A 12,112-nucleotide genomic window follows, 5' to 3' on the forward strand; every position below is an offset into this window, starting at 1 on the left:
ATGGCGCAGAGACTCCTTTGTTAAAATGGTCCAGGTCTTCTTTTTTTGCCATTTCTTTGTGGAAAGGTCCCTCGAGTTTATCTCTGCTTGCCAAACCAAGTATGGTCTCTTTGTTAATTCGCCTTTGGCGGGCTTCAGGGGTGAAACCCGCCTCTGGCTCCAGAGTGTCTGGGGGTAGGCAGGAAGTGAAGGAGGTGCCCGAAACTCCCTGTGCTTAGTCTCATAGGAGACCCAAATGCACTCTGTGATGATTGGCTGGCTGACTGTCTGGCAAGAACAGCCACCCTGCTGGGTGAGTGGCAGCTAGGCTGGAATGAATGGGAGAGAACTGAATAAAAGGCGAGTCTCTTGGCTTGGAAGGCAGAGTCAACCGCTGGACGAAGGAACCGAAGAAGAGCTTGAAGAGGACGGCTGCTGCAACTCCTGGGCTGTTGGTTTGCCCGGTGAAGCCCTGCTGCAGGTCCGAATCACCAAGTTCGCATCGACAGAGAAGCCCTGCAAGGATGACTTCTCCCTTTCAGTTGGTGGGACCAATCAACTCCCAAGTCAGACACCTGGACATCCATCTCAGAGCTGGTTGAATTTCCTCAGAGTTGCTGCAGGAAACCGTAGAGCCAGGGAGAGGGACACCAGATTGTGTACGTTGCTTGTAAGCTGGCATAAAGCTTTTGGAAGATCCTCCGGACTCCCACATGGCAGGACTGACTAAGCCTGACCCCCTCCCTCAGTCGAGTGTGGGACCTCAGATGTGATGAAAGTCCACCTTGACAGGCAGGGACCACGCTTATTGCTATTTGCTGTATCGCAAGGAGCTGAAACGCAAAACGGCCACTGAAAGTAAAGTTTGCCGGTTGTCAGCTTTGACAGTGTCAATACAGTGCAGGAGTCCCACGATGTCCTCCCTCTTGTCCCCACGACTGAGGCCCAGGAAGAGTGAGATATGCAGAGCTGTACAGGAACAGAAGTCTTCTGCTGCATCTTTTTCTTCTTTACTAAGGTACTGTAAAACTAGCCTAAGAGAACTTACCTCTTACTGTGGAAGTGCTTGTCACTTCTGCAACTCACAAGTCTAATCAGCGTGTGGCCCTACATTTGATATTTCTTTTTACCAAAGACTCTTAAGATCTTGTGCAAAGACTTTTCCATTTACTTACCTGAAGTGCTGCATCCTATACAAAGACTTTGGCCTATTGACTTGAATGACTCTTCTAAGTGCTATCTGAAAGTATTTGCCCTGCTTATGAATATTTGTAAATTCTTGTGTTCTAATAACCCTTGCCATTTACTTACTTTTTAAAGAGTATTCTGAATGCCAACAGTAAGGTATTAATGTCCCCAGCACCCTTGTTACTGAAGTCACCCGCGGGTGTAGGTTGTGTCTGTGGGCCATCCCAAAAGGGCCTTGTCGATCCAGAAACTCAGAGTGTTCAGTATTGAAGTATATCTGTGTGCTACTATTTTATTGCTCCCTTCTGAAGAAGGCTTTATAAATGACTGATAAATAAATTGTTAATTGTTTATGCAAGAAACCATGAGTTTGAGAGTTTATTTGAATACATGTAACTGTGAATCTTTGTGTAACTCCACTGCAGCTCACATTTCCCCTCTTGAGATAAGCCTGGCCGCTCAACACGCTTCCAAAACTGTGTAGTAGAAGCTTATACCAAAGGTTGGGTTGCCTATACCTGTAGTCATAGTTGTTTGTAGTGTTCCCAGAGGGTACTGCATGCAAACTTTGCCTGACTAGAGAGAATGGTGTGGGAGAGTTGATGGAGAGAGAGTGAGGAGGATGGTGTAGCTGGGGGCTTGTTTACCCACATCTTGTATGACACTACAACCAATAAAAACAGTCTCATAACCCACTACTTGAGTGTGCGGACTACCTTTCACCACAGGCTCACTAAAATAATAGCCATCCTTTAACTGCAGCAAGCATCTGAGAGACTGCTCCTTGGTAGGCCACTGTGGTTTGGAAACCTGGCTTGCCTTTTCATTAGGACCACAACCACCGTGTAGGAAATGGGCCATACAAGCTCAGCAGTGTATTGTATTGTATGTGGTATTTATAGAATGCACAAAGACCGTAAGATATCAAGGTGCTGGGGGTGAGAGTGCTAGAAAAACAGACTAAAACAGATATGTTTTTAGAGCCTTGCGAAATGAAAAAAAAATTGCTGAAGATTGCGAAGGTCAGGAGGTAGGGTGTTCTAAAGCGTGTGAGCAGGAACTGAAAAATATCTCCCTCCCGCTCTGGCGCAGCGGAATCTAGGGACGCAAACGCAAAGATTGATTTGCTGAAGGCAGTGATCGGTCAGGAAAGTAGGGCAGAAGTTCAGAATGCAGGAATTCTACCCCGACATTGTGAATAGCGCGGTGAACAAGACAAAGAACCTTGAACTTAACTCAGCTACTAATAGGAAGCCAGTGTAGCTGGTGTAGCAGCTCTTGTGAATGACCAAGTCTGGGAGCTCCAAGGGTGGGACACGCTGCTGCACTCTGGAGGGTTTGAAGACGTTTAGGTAGCATTGTATTGCTTGCATGGCTCATTGAGCATTCTGGCTGGGGCACAGTAGGCCATGAGGGTATGGTGGGGGCGGGGGTGGGTGCTTCTGTTCATCCATGGCCTGCGAAGAGCAGTACAATATTGGTTGGTGAGCCTTCTGCAGAGGCACTGTGACTCATGGAGACATATGAATTGGCACTGCCCATTGCCTTTTGCTTCCTGCCTGTGCAGGCCATTCAGGAGAGCGGTGCAGAACCCTGATGCAGCAGACAGAGTGGCAATTTGAAAACAAAATGTTGTATGCGTTTATGAGTGTATGTTCCTATATCTGTGCATGCAAGGGGTTGTGTGGGTATGTGAATTTGTATGCATGTGGACCACCAATGTGGTTTGTAACATTAGGTTGTGCTTAATATAAATGGCAAGCGCACACCTTTATAATCTCAACTCCTCAAGTTAAATTGAACTTTGTGCTCTAGATCCAGTTAATGTGTTAAGGCATTTACATCCATGTTTCCTTGCAATGTTAAACTTTATTTTAAACTCAGAATATCCACCATAAGGGAAAGTAACACATTAATTTGGAAGAAAAGAATATCAAACCCTCAGAGCCCCCCATAGCCATAAGGTGTTGTAGATTGACGTTACTCATTGATTTGGAGACTACACTTCTAAAACAGTAAATAACTTCATAGAAAATATGTAGCAGGGCAAATTCCAAACAAATTATACAACCCTGACTTATACAACAAAGTACTCTATTTCTTGTTTTGTTGTATGTTTTTATATTGGCATTTCTTTAAACATAAACATGGGGACACAACATTGTCCCTATTCAATTCCCATCCCTCCCCCCTGCCCCCTCACCGGTTGAAATTGTACTTTGCTGTTCCAACGAGTCTCAATCTTTTGCTTCAGTTTTATCCTGTAAACATGTCCAGTATTCAGAGTTTATGTGGGCACCATTGGAGCATCTAGTCACTTTGTAAGTATTCGATCGCATCCCCCCAGTCTGTTACAAATTTCTGTCTGTATTATACGTGATTCTCTCCATCACCACATAGGTCCAAATCCTGTGCAGCCATTCTTGATTGGTAGGGGGGATCTTTTGTTTCCATTTTTGTGCTGTAGCTGCTATAAGAAAACCCATGAAGTTTCTCTTTTGTGTCTTAGTAAGTGACCTGTCTCGAGGGTCCCACATACCACACATCCAGACTTCTCCAAGATTTGTAGCACCCTTGAACATGTTCTGCATTTGTGATTTCACCTCTGACCAGAATTGTTGCAGTTCCTTGCAGTCCCACCAGATGTGTCTCCAATTTCCTATTGCATCGCATCCCCTCCAGCATTTTGGTTGTGAAGTGGTGAACATTCTGTGAAGTCTTTCCGGGGTGTAGTGCCATTGTATCATCATTTTTGTCCATACTTCTCTTGTTTGGACCGCTCTCGTCCATTTAGGGATTATTTGCCAGATGTATGTCCATTGTTCCCTCGTGAGTTGTTTCCCTAGGGTCGTCTCCCATTTCTTCATGTATTGCCATGTTGTGGTTTCTGTCTGGGTGTTTATGAATTTGTAGAGAGTGGAGACCAATTTCCTTTCCCCCGTTTGGGATATCATATATGTTTCGAATGGGGTCAGGGATCTAGTCATTGCTTGCGTTATCCTTGGAGTCGTGAGCCAACGGTGGAGCTGCTCGTATTGGAACCTATCCTTTTCTGTGATGCCCAGTAGGTCTTGACATTCTGTGAAGGATCTTATCCGATGTCCGTCATGCATGTCGCCCACTTTCATGCAGCCTGACTCTCTCCATTTCTGAAAAGCTCCTTTTTCCGTCCTTGGAGGGAAGTCCGGATTGTCGAGTATTAGTATGAAGGGGGCTGGATCTATTGTGAGAATTTCTTTTTTTGTTGCTCTGTCCCATATCTCCATAGTGGAGCTCATGATCTCGCTTATTCTAAGATTCTGGTGTCTGTGTTTGGGTCTGCTCCATAGTAGGTGGCGTAAATTCGATCATGCTACTGCTCTGTCCTGTGCCTCCCACCACTTGTCTGAGGTTTCGGTGATCCATTTGTTCAGTACCCAGAGTTGTGCGGCCTCGTAGTATTTCTTGAAGTGGGGTAGTGCCTGGCCCCCGTCTGCTATATGTGCTGTGAGCGCCTGTGGCGACATAAGTACTCTATTTCAAACACACAAATGCACATATTATTGTAAATGAATAGCCAAAAGAAATTTAGCATTTTTACAAACGTTGTTTATTTGACTTTCATAGAAATATGTGCAGAATGACATCCTTTCAACCATTAGACACCATGTAAAATGAAAAACTCCACAGAGATCTTTTGAACTGAAATGAGAATCTAAACATACTAACATTAATATCTACTGTCCTATAACTTTAAGTATGTGGTATGCAAATAACGATATGCAATCTGTAGCAGACGATTCAATGGCTGTAAATCGATACATAATCTCATACATCACTAAACCTGAAAATGTCAACAAGAAAGTCTTTGGTAAAAATAACAAGTGAGAAGTCGCAACCTGCTTTTTTTTAACTAGTTCAGGACGTAAGACTCATTCTCATTGTCAATGGGTCACACATAAAACAGCTGATAGATTAAGTGGAACACATCTTTGCGTGAAAAGTATAGACATCAAGTGGATTACTCTAGGATCATGAGGAAATAAACAAAGTATTAAACGCTTACTGTCAAATAGAAATGTTTGCAATAATTAATTCAAAAAGTGAAGGAATTGTAAATAAGCATGCTGGGTAACCACTACCAGGCCATTTTGAAAATGTAAATGTACATGAAATTCTGCAGCAGCGATGCAGCAGCGAAGTAAAGCCATATTTGATGGCTCAGGAAGACATCAAAAACCTTGTTTGTTTAATCACAAAAAATGCACAAAAAGAACAGTATTATTATTGCTCACACCTTAATTACAAGGAAACTGAAATAATTTAGAAACTGCTTTTACAAATAAAAGCCAAACATTATATGCCCTGCTTTTACAAATTATATAAAAATGCTAGATGAAGAAATTGAGCAAGGAAAAGATCTTGAAACAGAGCTGGTAAAAGATACACATGAACTAACAACACATTCCAATTCCGCTGCTGTACTTGGGGATGGTCGACCCACATTGGAGACCGGCACCATAGGCTGGGGGCAGCATCCCCGACCGTCCTGTAGCTCTGGCGTTACAGCTTTTCCCTCCAGGGAGCAATGGGGTCCCTGCCAGGTCTCCCTGGGCCCGCCGCTGGAGTTGTGGATGGTGGACCCACATTGAAGACAGCCACCCAAGGCCGGCGACAGTACCCGCGGCTGTCCTGGAGCTCTTGCCATTCCGCGTTACAGCTTTTCCCTCTGAGGAGGGATGGTGACCCTGCCAGGGCTTCCCGGGACTGCTGCTGGATTTGGGGACGATCAACCAACCTGGGAGACATGCGCCCAAGGCCTGAGACATCACCCTTGAATGTCCTGGAGCTCTGGCTGCACTGTGTTAAAGCTTTTCCCTCCAGGGACAGATGGTGACCCTGCTGGGGCTGCCTGGCACTGACGCTGGACTTGGGGACGGTTGACCCACATAGGAGACAGGCACTCAACGCTGGGGACATCACCTTAACCATCCTGGAGCTCTGGCCTGGCTGCCTTATAGGTTATCTCGCCAGGGAGGGATGGGACCCTGCTGGGGCTCCCTGGGACCATTGCTGGACTTGGGGATGGTTGACCGACATGGAAGACAGGCGCCAAAGGCCGGGGACATCACCCCAGCCCTTGTAGAGCTGTGGCTTGGCTGCGTTCCAGCTTTTCCCTCCAAAGCGGTTGGGGGAGCCTGCCGGGGCTCCCTGAAACCTCAGCTGGACCTGTGGACAGTCGGCCCACATTGGCGACTGGCGCCCATGGCTGGAGACATCACCCTCGACTACCCTGGAGCTCTGTCTGGGCTGTGCTACAGCTTTTCCCTCTGGGGATGGATAGGGACCCTGCCTGGGTTCATGGGACCATGGCTCCACTTGCGGACGGACGACTCACATTGGATACGGGTGCCCTAAACCGGGGGCAGCACCCCTGGCTGTCCTGGAGCTTTGGTAGTACCGCGTTACAGCTTTTACCTCCAGAGGGATGGTGATCCTGCTGGGGCTCCCTGGGACTGCAGCTGGACTTAGGGATGGTCGATGCACATGGGAGACAGGCGGCCAAGGCCGGAGACATCACCTCTGACCATCCTCGAGCTCTGGCCTGGCTGCGTTACAGGTTTAACCTTCAGGGAGGGATGGGGAACTTGTTGGGCTCCCTGGGTTCCCTGTTTTCCTTGGTGGCTGAGTAGGACATGTGTTGTTGCCCATGGGTTTTGGTGGTTTCCTGGTTGCAAATGTCACAAAATTGTGTTTTTTTCTGCTACATTTTGGAATTTGCTTGGCATTCTGGGTAATAGATTGTATCACGACACACGCAAGTGAGACCTCTTTGGATTCCCATGGGTGTCTTTTCAGAAATGCATGGGGTTCCCTGCTTTCCTTGGTGGCAGCGACACCCCAGGCCCAAATTTGTGGGTTACCCAGAAGGCCAAATCCAGTCTTCCTCAGGCCGTTTTGTGTACCAGTGGTTTAGCCTTTTCCCTTTGGGCCCAGGTACGTGCACCCACACATGTGAGGTACCATTTATATTAGGACTCCTGCGGGAATGTGGGAAGGTAGGACATGTGTTGATCTCTCTTGGTTGTGATAATCTATTCATACATTTTCCTACTGCGGTCTGTTACACAACCCTATCTTTTCTCAAATGTGCCCTACATTAAGTCCCTGCTTTAGGCACTGTACTCCTTTGTGACCTGTGTAAGTCATCTATCCTTCCAAAGGTTCACCTGTGCCCTTTCAGAAAATGTATGCATGGCATTTCTCATCACATTGGTTTTCCTTATTCTCAAATGCAAAGTACGTCAGTTTAGGCTGTCAGCATAAAAATACTGTCTACCATGGCTTGGTTTTTGGCTCGTGGTACTGCTTGTTTTGTGAAACTAGAAGAGTCAGGGGAATATAGCGGTAGATTGCTTTTTGCAATATCCATGGAAGCCATTATCATACTAGTGTAAACATGACCAGCACATACTTTCTTTTCCTGTCACTTTTCCAATTTTTTGCCAAACTATTGGAATTATACGCACATAGTTGTTGCCTGATCTGCACAAATGTCCCCTTCCTGAACTTGTAATTTTATGTACTTCACATATGTATGCCTCTCTGTGCTCCCACTGAGCGTTCCTACCCTCCTCTTCCATTCCATGCAAGCATGTCCTTTTACAAAATAAAGGGAAAGAAATCAACTAACTCCCTCAAAACTGAAGGTACACTTATGAAAGCTTGGAAAATGGTGAATTCCGAACTGCAAACCTTTTGTTCCTAGCTCTTACAAGAAAAAAAAACACAGGCTTCTTTGTACATCATTTTATTGGCATTTTATGAAAAAACACAGATGTGGTCACTTCTGTGTTACTTTCTCACACCCCCCTACAGCAGTATAGGAATCCTTGGTGGCGTTGTGACCGCCTACATCTTGGAAGAAATGGGTACAAATTTGGCCAGGATGTCACTTGTAACATAAAAGTTACAAAGGATTGAATGTGACATACCAAAATGTCCAAAAAAGGACTCAGCACTGGGAGGGAAAACCCTCAGAAGGTAGGGGGTTAAACAATCACAACAAAAGATAGTGTAAAGACAATAGGAAACATTGGTAATGTAAATGTATGCAGTTATTTCACATACTTTGAATTAACTCAAAACTCAAAACATGATAAAGGAAAGATATAGAATACGCTCCCTACCCTCTATGTGAACCAATGAAGCTGGATCTGTTCACATCCAGACTGAATGCTCAGCTTCCGAGGCCAGACCAACATGCCGAGGCAACAAACACCTTCTTTCAGGTTTGGCCACCAGACTTACTTTACGCGTTCCCTCTTTTTTTACCTAATCACAAGGGTTCTTCTACAAGGACGGAGGCAGGACTCCCAATTGTATTTGATTACAACACGGCAGCCATCTCAGGCGTGGTACCCCAACTCCTTGGAAATTGTAGACATTGTTGTTTTCCTTCCCCAATTGCTCCATCATCTGCTGTCCCAGAGGGGCCTCCACACCAATTCCTCGTGTCTGAATCCCTGCAGATGGTTGCATATATGGTGGCCTGGAGCTACAAACTCCAGAAGGAGCTTTGAAGGTGGATTAGGCTTTCTTGCGAGAGCCCTGGCTCCCAGGCATGAGAAAGTTATACATCTCTGCATGGAGAGCCTGGATTCACTGGTGTGTTCCTAGACACCAAGATTCCTGTACAGACTCTGAGGTGGCGATAGTTAACCTTCTTGGAGATTATCCCATTCCTATTCTTGCAGATGAGCGAATGTATATAGGTCAGCTACTTCTACCCAGCATGAGGGAGTGGACACCTGCTGGTAGGCCAACCTCTTTTATAAGCACCCTGGCGGGGGAGCCAGTCAATCAGGTGGCTAGGAACACGGGGTTGAACTGCCGGTGAAAGCCTGCGTTCCATCCCTGTTGACGGCCGCTCCCCCCGCTGCCATCTTCACCCCACCCTCCGTACCATTTATTTTTGTTTTTCCCCCCTGCCAACCTCCCACTGACCGGATTTCTGCGGCGGCGGCACTCCTCGTCGCCACCGCACCTTACTCTCTGCTCCTGTAGGCCTTGAAGAGGGGCTCCATATGGGGCTCCCTTTCCATGGTGGCCATCTTAGAAAAGTATTTTCCTTCATTGCACGGACACCCGCGGCATCCAGTTGAACAAAGGAAAAAAAATGTTTCGCGCCCCGGGTTACCGCTTTGGCAACCCGGGGTGCTAAATCCCCTGTTCATTGGGTTATGGGGGTGGGGATTGTTTTGAGGATATCCTCAGCTGTGCAGATTGGCCTGCAGAGTACATGTCCAGTACATTCTCTGGTAAACCAATTGTTAATGTATCAGCTGTGTTTTTCCCAGCTTTAAATATGCATACCATGAAGCCTCTGTGCCTTGACAAAAAAATTGCAATTTTGTTAGTAGAAGGGTTTAAATTAGGTATTTTATTAAGGGTACAGAGCCGCGTATTACCCCACCTCCTGTATTATCCCACCTCCTTTGTGTTAAATGGGAAACAACCCAGATTATTCCTTAATGTTGTTTCAGCCACGCCCGATGACCAATACCAAAGGATTATGGGAATTGTAGTGCCAGTTAACTCCAAGAATGTGGAATTTCAAATAACATTTTTACTGCTGCTGTCAAATAAAGAACAGTGTAAACCTCTGTGTCTATAATAAAATCCCCACTTTACATTGTATTACTAGCAAACTTGCATTTGTCTGTATTATATCTCCTCTCACCAGCTTCTGCTCTGTACTTTTATCTCATAGACATTTAATGGCCTCATTCATATTGACCCTCTCCCTCCTGCTCCTGTACTGCTTTTCTATTCCAGAGGTATTAATCGTCTTTTTATATCGACTCTCCCCAGCTCCTGTGCTATATTTGTAAGCCCGAGGTAGTTAAATGCCTTTGCTATAGTGCCCCTCTTCATCTCCTGTACTGTATATGCATCCAGGTGCAGTTAATCGTCCCTATTATGGGTCCTCTCTGCAGCTCCTGTATTCCAGAGGCATTCATGTTAAGTGTTAAGTAGGTGTAGGGCACCTGCTGGTGGCTTTTTGGCAATTAAACCAAGGGCCTTGAGGAGATTTGACAGGAGTTGATTGGAAACGACTAAGCTGTAAACATGTGTTTACAAAAGAGAGGGTGATGAGTTATGGTCTGAATGCAGAGGGTGGGGGAAAGGCTGTTGCAGAGGGAGATGGCTTGACTGACAAATGATCTACCACCCATTTGAGTCTTTCTAAAATGTATTGTTCCGAAAAGACAAGCAGACTGTGAATATAACTGCGGCCAGGACGGCAGTGCTTACATTTTTTTAAGATAATCAGGAACAGTATCAAAAAAGACTCTGGGTCTGATTTACGAAGTATTTTTCAATGGGATTTTACCGTTGAAAAATGTTTTTTGTAAATCAGGCCATCTGTCTTCTACATGGTTCCATGACATTTCATCGACAGTAATTACTTTGTGGTCATTTAATACGAAGAAATTACTTCGAATTTTTACTTCGCATTTTTTAGGGGTCTCCCCCCCATAACTCCCTTCTTCATTTCTACCCCTACCCACCCTCTTTTTATTGCGTAACCCATAAATATCCGTATTTTTCAAAGTAATTTCGAAGTTATTACTTCGTAGTAAATTACCACAAAGTAATTACTGTCGAAAAAGCAACGGGAGACCCTGCTACACACAGTGTTAACAGCAGTTTCCTTGCGTACAGGAGCCTTTGCAGTAGACGGATGGCTATGAAGACTGCGCCCTGACAGCCTGTATAGGTGTTTACAAGTGTCATATTTTGCAGAGTAAAATTTCTGCCCAGCTTTTATGTTTTTAGGGGTTAAGCGGATCTTTCTTTGGAGAAGGTTTTATGGTCAAATTACAACAGATTCAATTATGTGTTCATAGGGTCAGATGTTTGCATTTGTGCTCTGCACATAAATCCAACTTCTCTAAAGAAATAGGCTAAGTTACAAAGTAAGCCCATTTTCTAAAACTGGAGACCACCAGTTAATGTAATTACTGTATGCTTAATGGTTGTGTGAAAGCGACTTGTTTTCACATCATGCACATAATTAAGGCACATTGCTGTTTGAAAGACCAGCACTGGATGGGTTTGCCTACACGTGCATATTACATATCTAAGGTTGGCCCATATGAGATTATCTTTCAGTTCTGGATTTTACTCACCTATCGGATTGCATTCTGGTACGTGTAGTCCTGTGTTGTATACATGCAAAATAAAACTCCAAGCATTGCGCAGGAATACAGGATGGTGCACTAGACCTTTCCAAACATCCATCCTTTAACCAGGACGCAAAGATGCAACAGATAAATGTGCAGTGTGCAAATGTGCAAACGGTGCAACCAGAAATCGAGGACTCACAGCTAAGATTCTCCGTCCAACTAATTGATGGGATCCTTGGTATCCCTAATGGATCCTACTTTCTTTGGCAGCCATTATTGGATTTACCCAGAAGTGTTTCTGTGAGGCGTGAATCACACAACAAGCCTCACTCAGAGGCTTAATAGACTATGCTGTTTGTTCCATGCATGTGATTTTATGATATAAAGCTTTCATACTGCTCCAATCACCCCGCCAATTACCACCATAGTGGTATACTGCGTATCCATGCTGAATTTCCCCTCAGCTAGTCCCTTTGCTTGCAATTGCCCATGGCTCCATCACACGTGAGCCATGGTACCCTCCTAATAGAACAATGAAATGCATTAAGTACTATCCGGTGTGCTTGGTGAGGGGTGTGCCCTGGTCCTTGAGTGTATAAGGAGGCGGACAGACCACTTTTAATCTTAGCAGCACTTCTTATCAGACTTGGGGCAATGGCATTTGGGTCCCCATGTGCCATGCTTTTTTTGAGTCGGGTGGTGCAGGATTGGAAACCCATTTTCTGCTTGGGGGGCGGGTGAGGGGCTGCTTGCCTTATGCCAAGGCTTAACTC

The sequence above is a fragment of the Ambystoma mexicanum genome, chromosome 5p (genome assembly GCF_040938575.1).
Source record: "Ambystoma mexicanum isolate Mex_15411 chromosome 5p, UKY_AmexF1_1, whole genome shotgun sequence".
Taxonomy (NCBI): Eukaryota; Metazoa; Chordata; class Amphibia; order Caudata; family Ambystomatidae; genus Ambystoma; species Ambystoma mexicanum.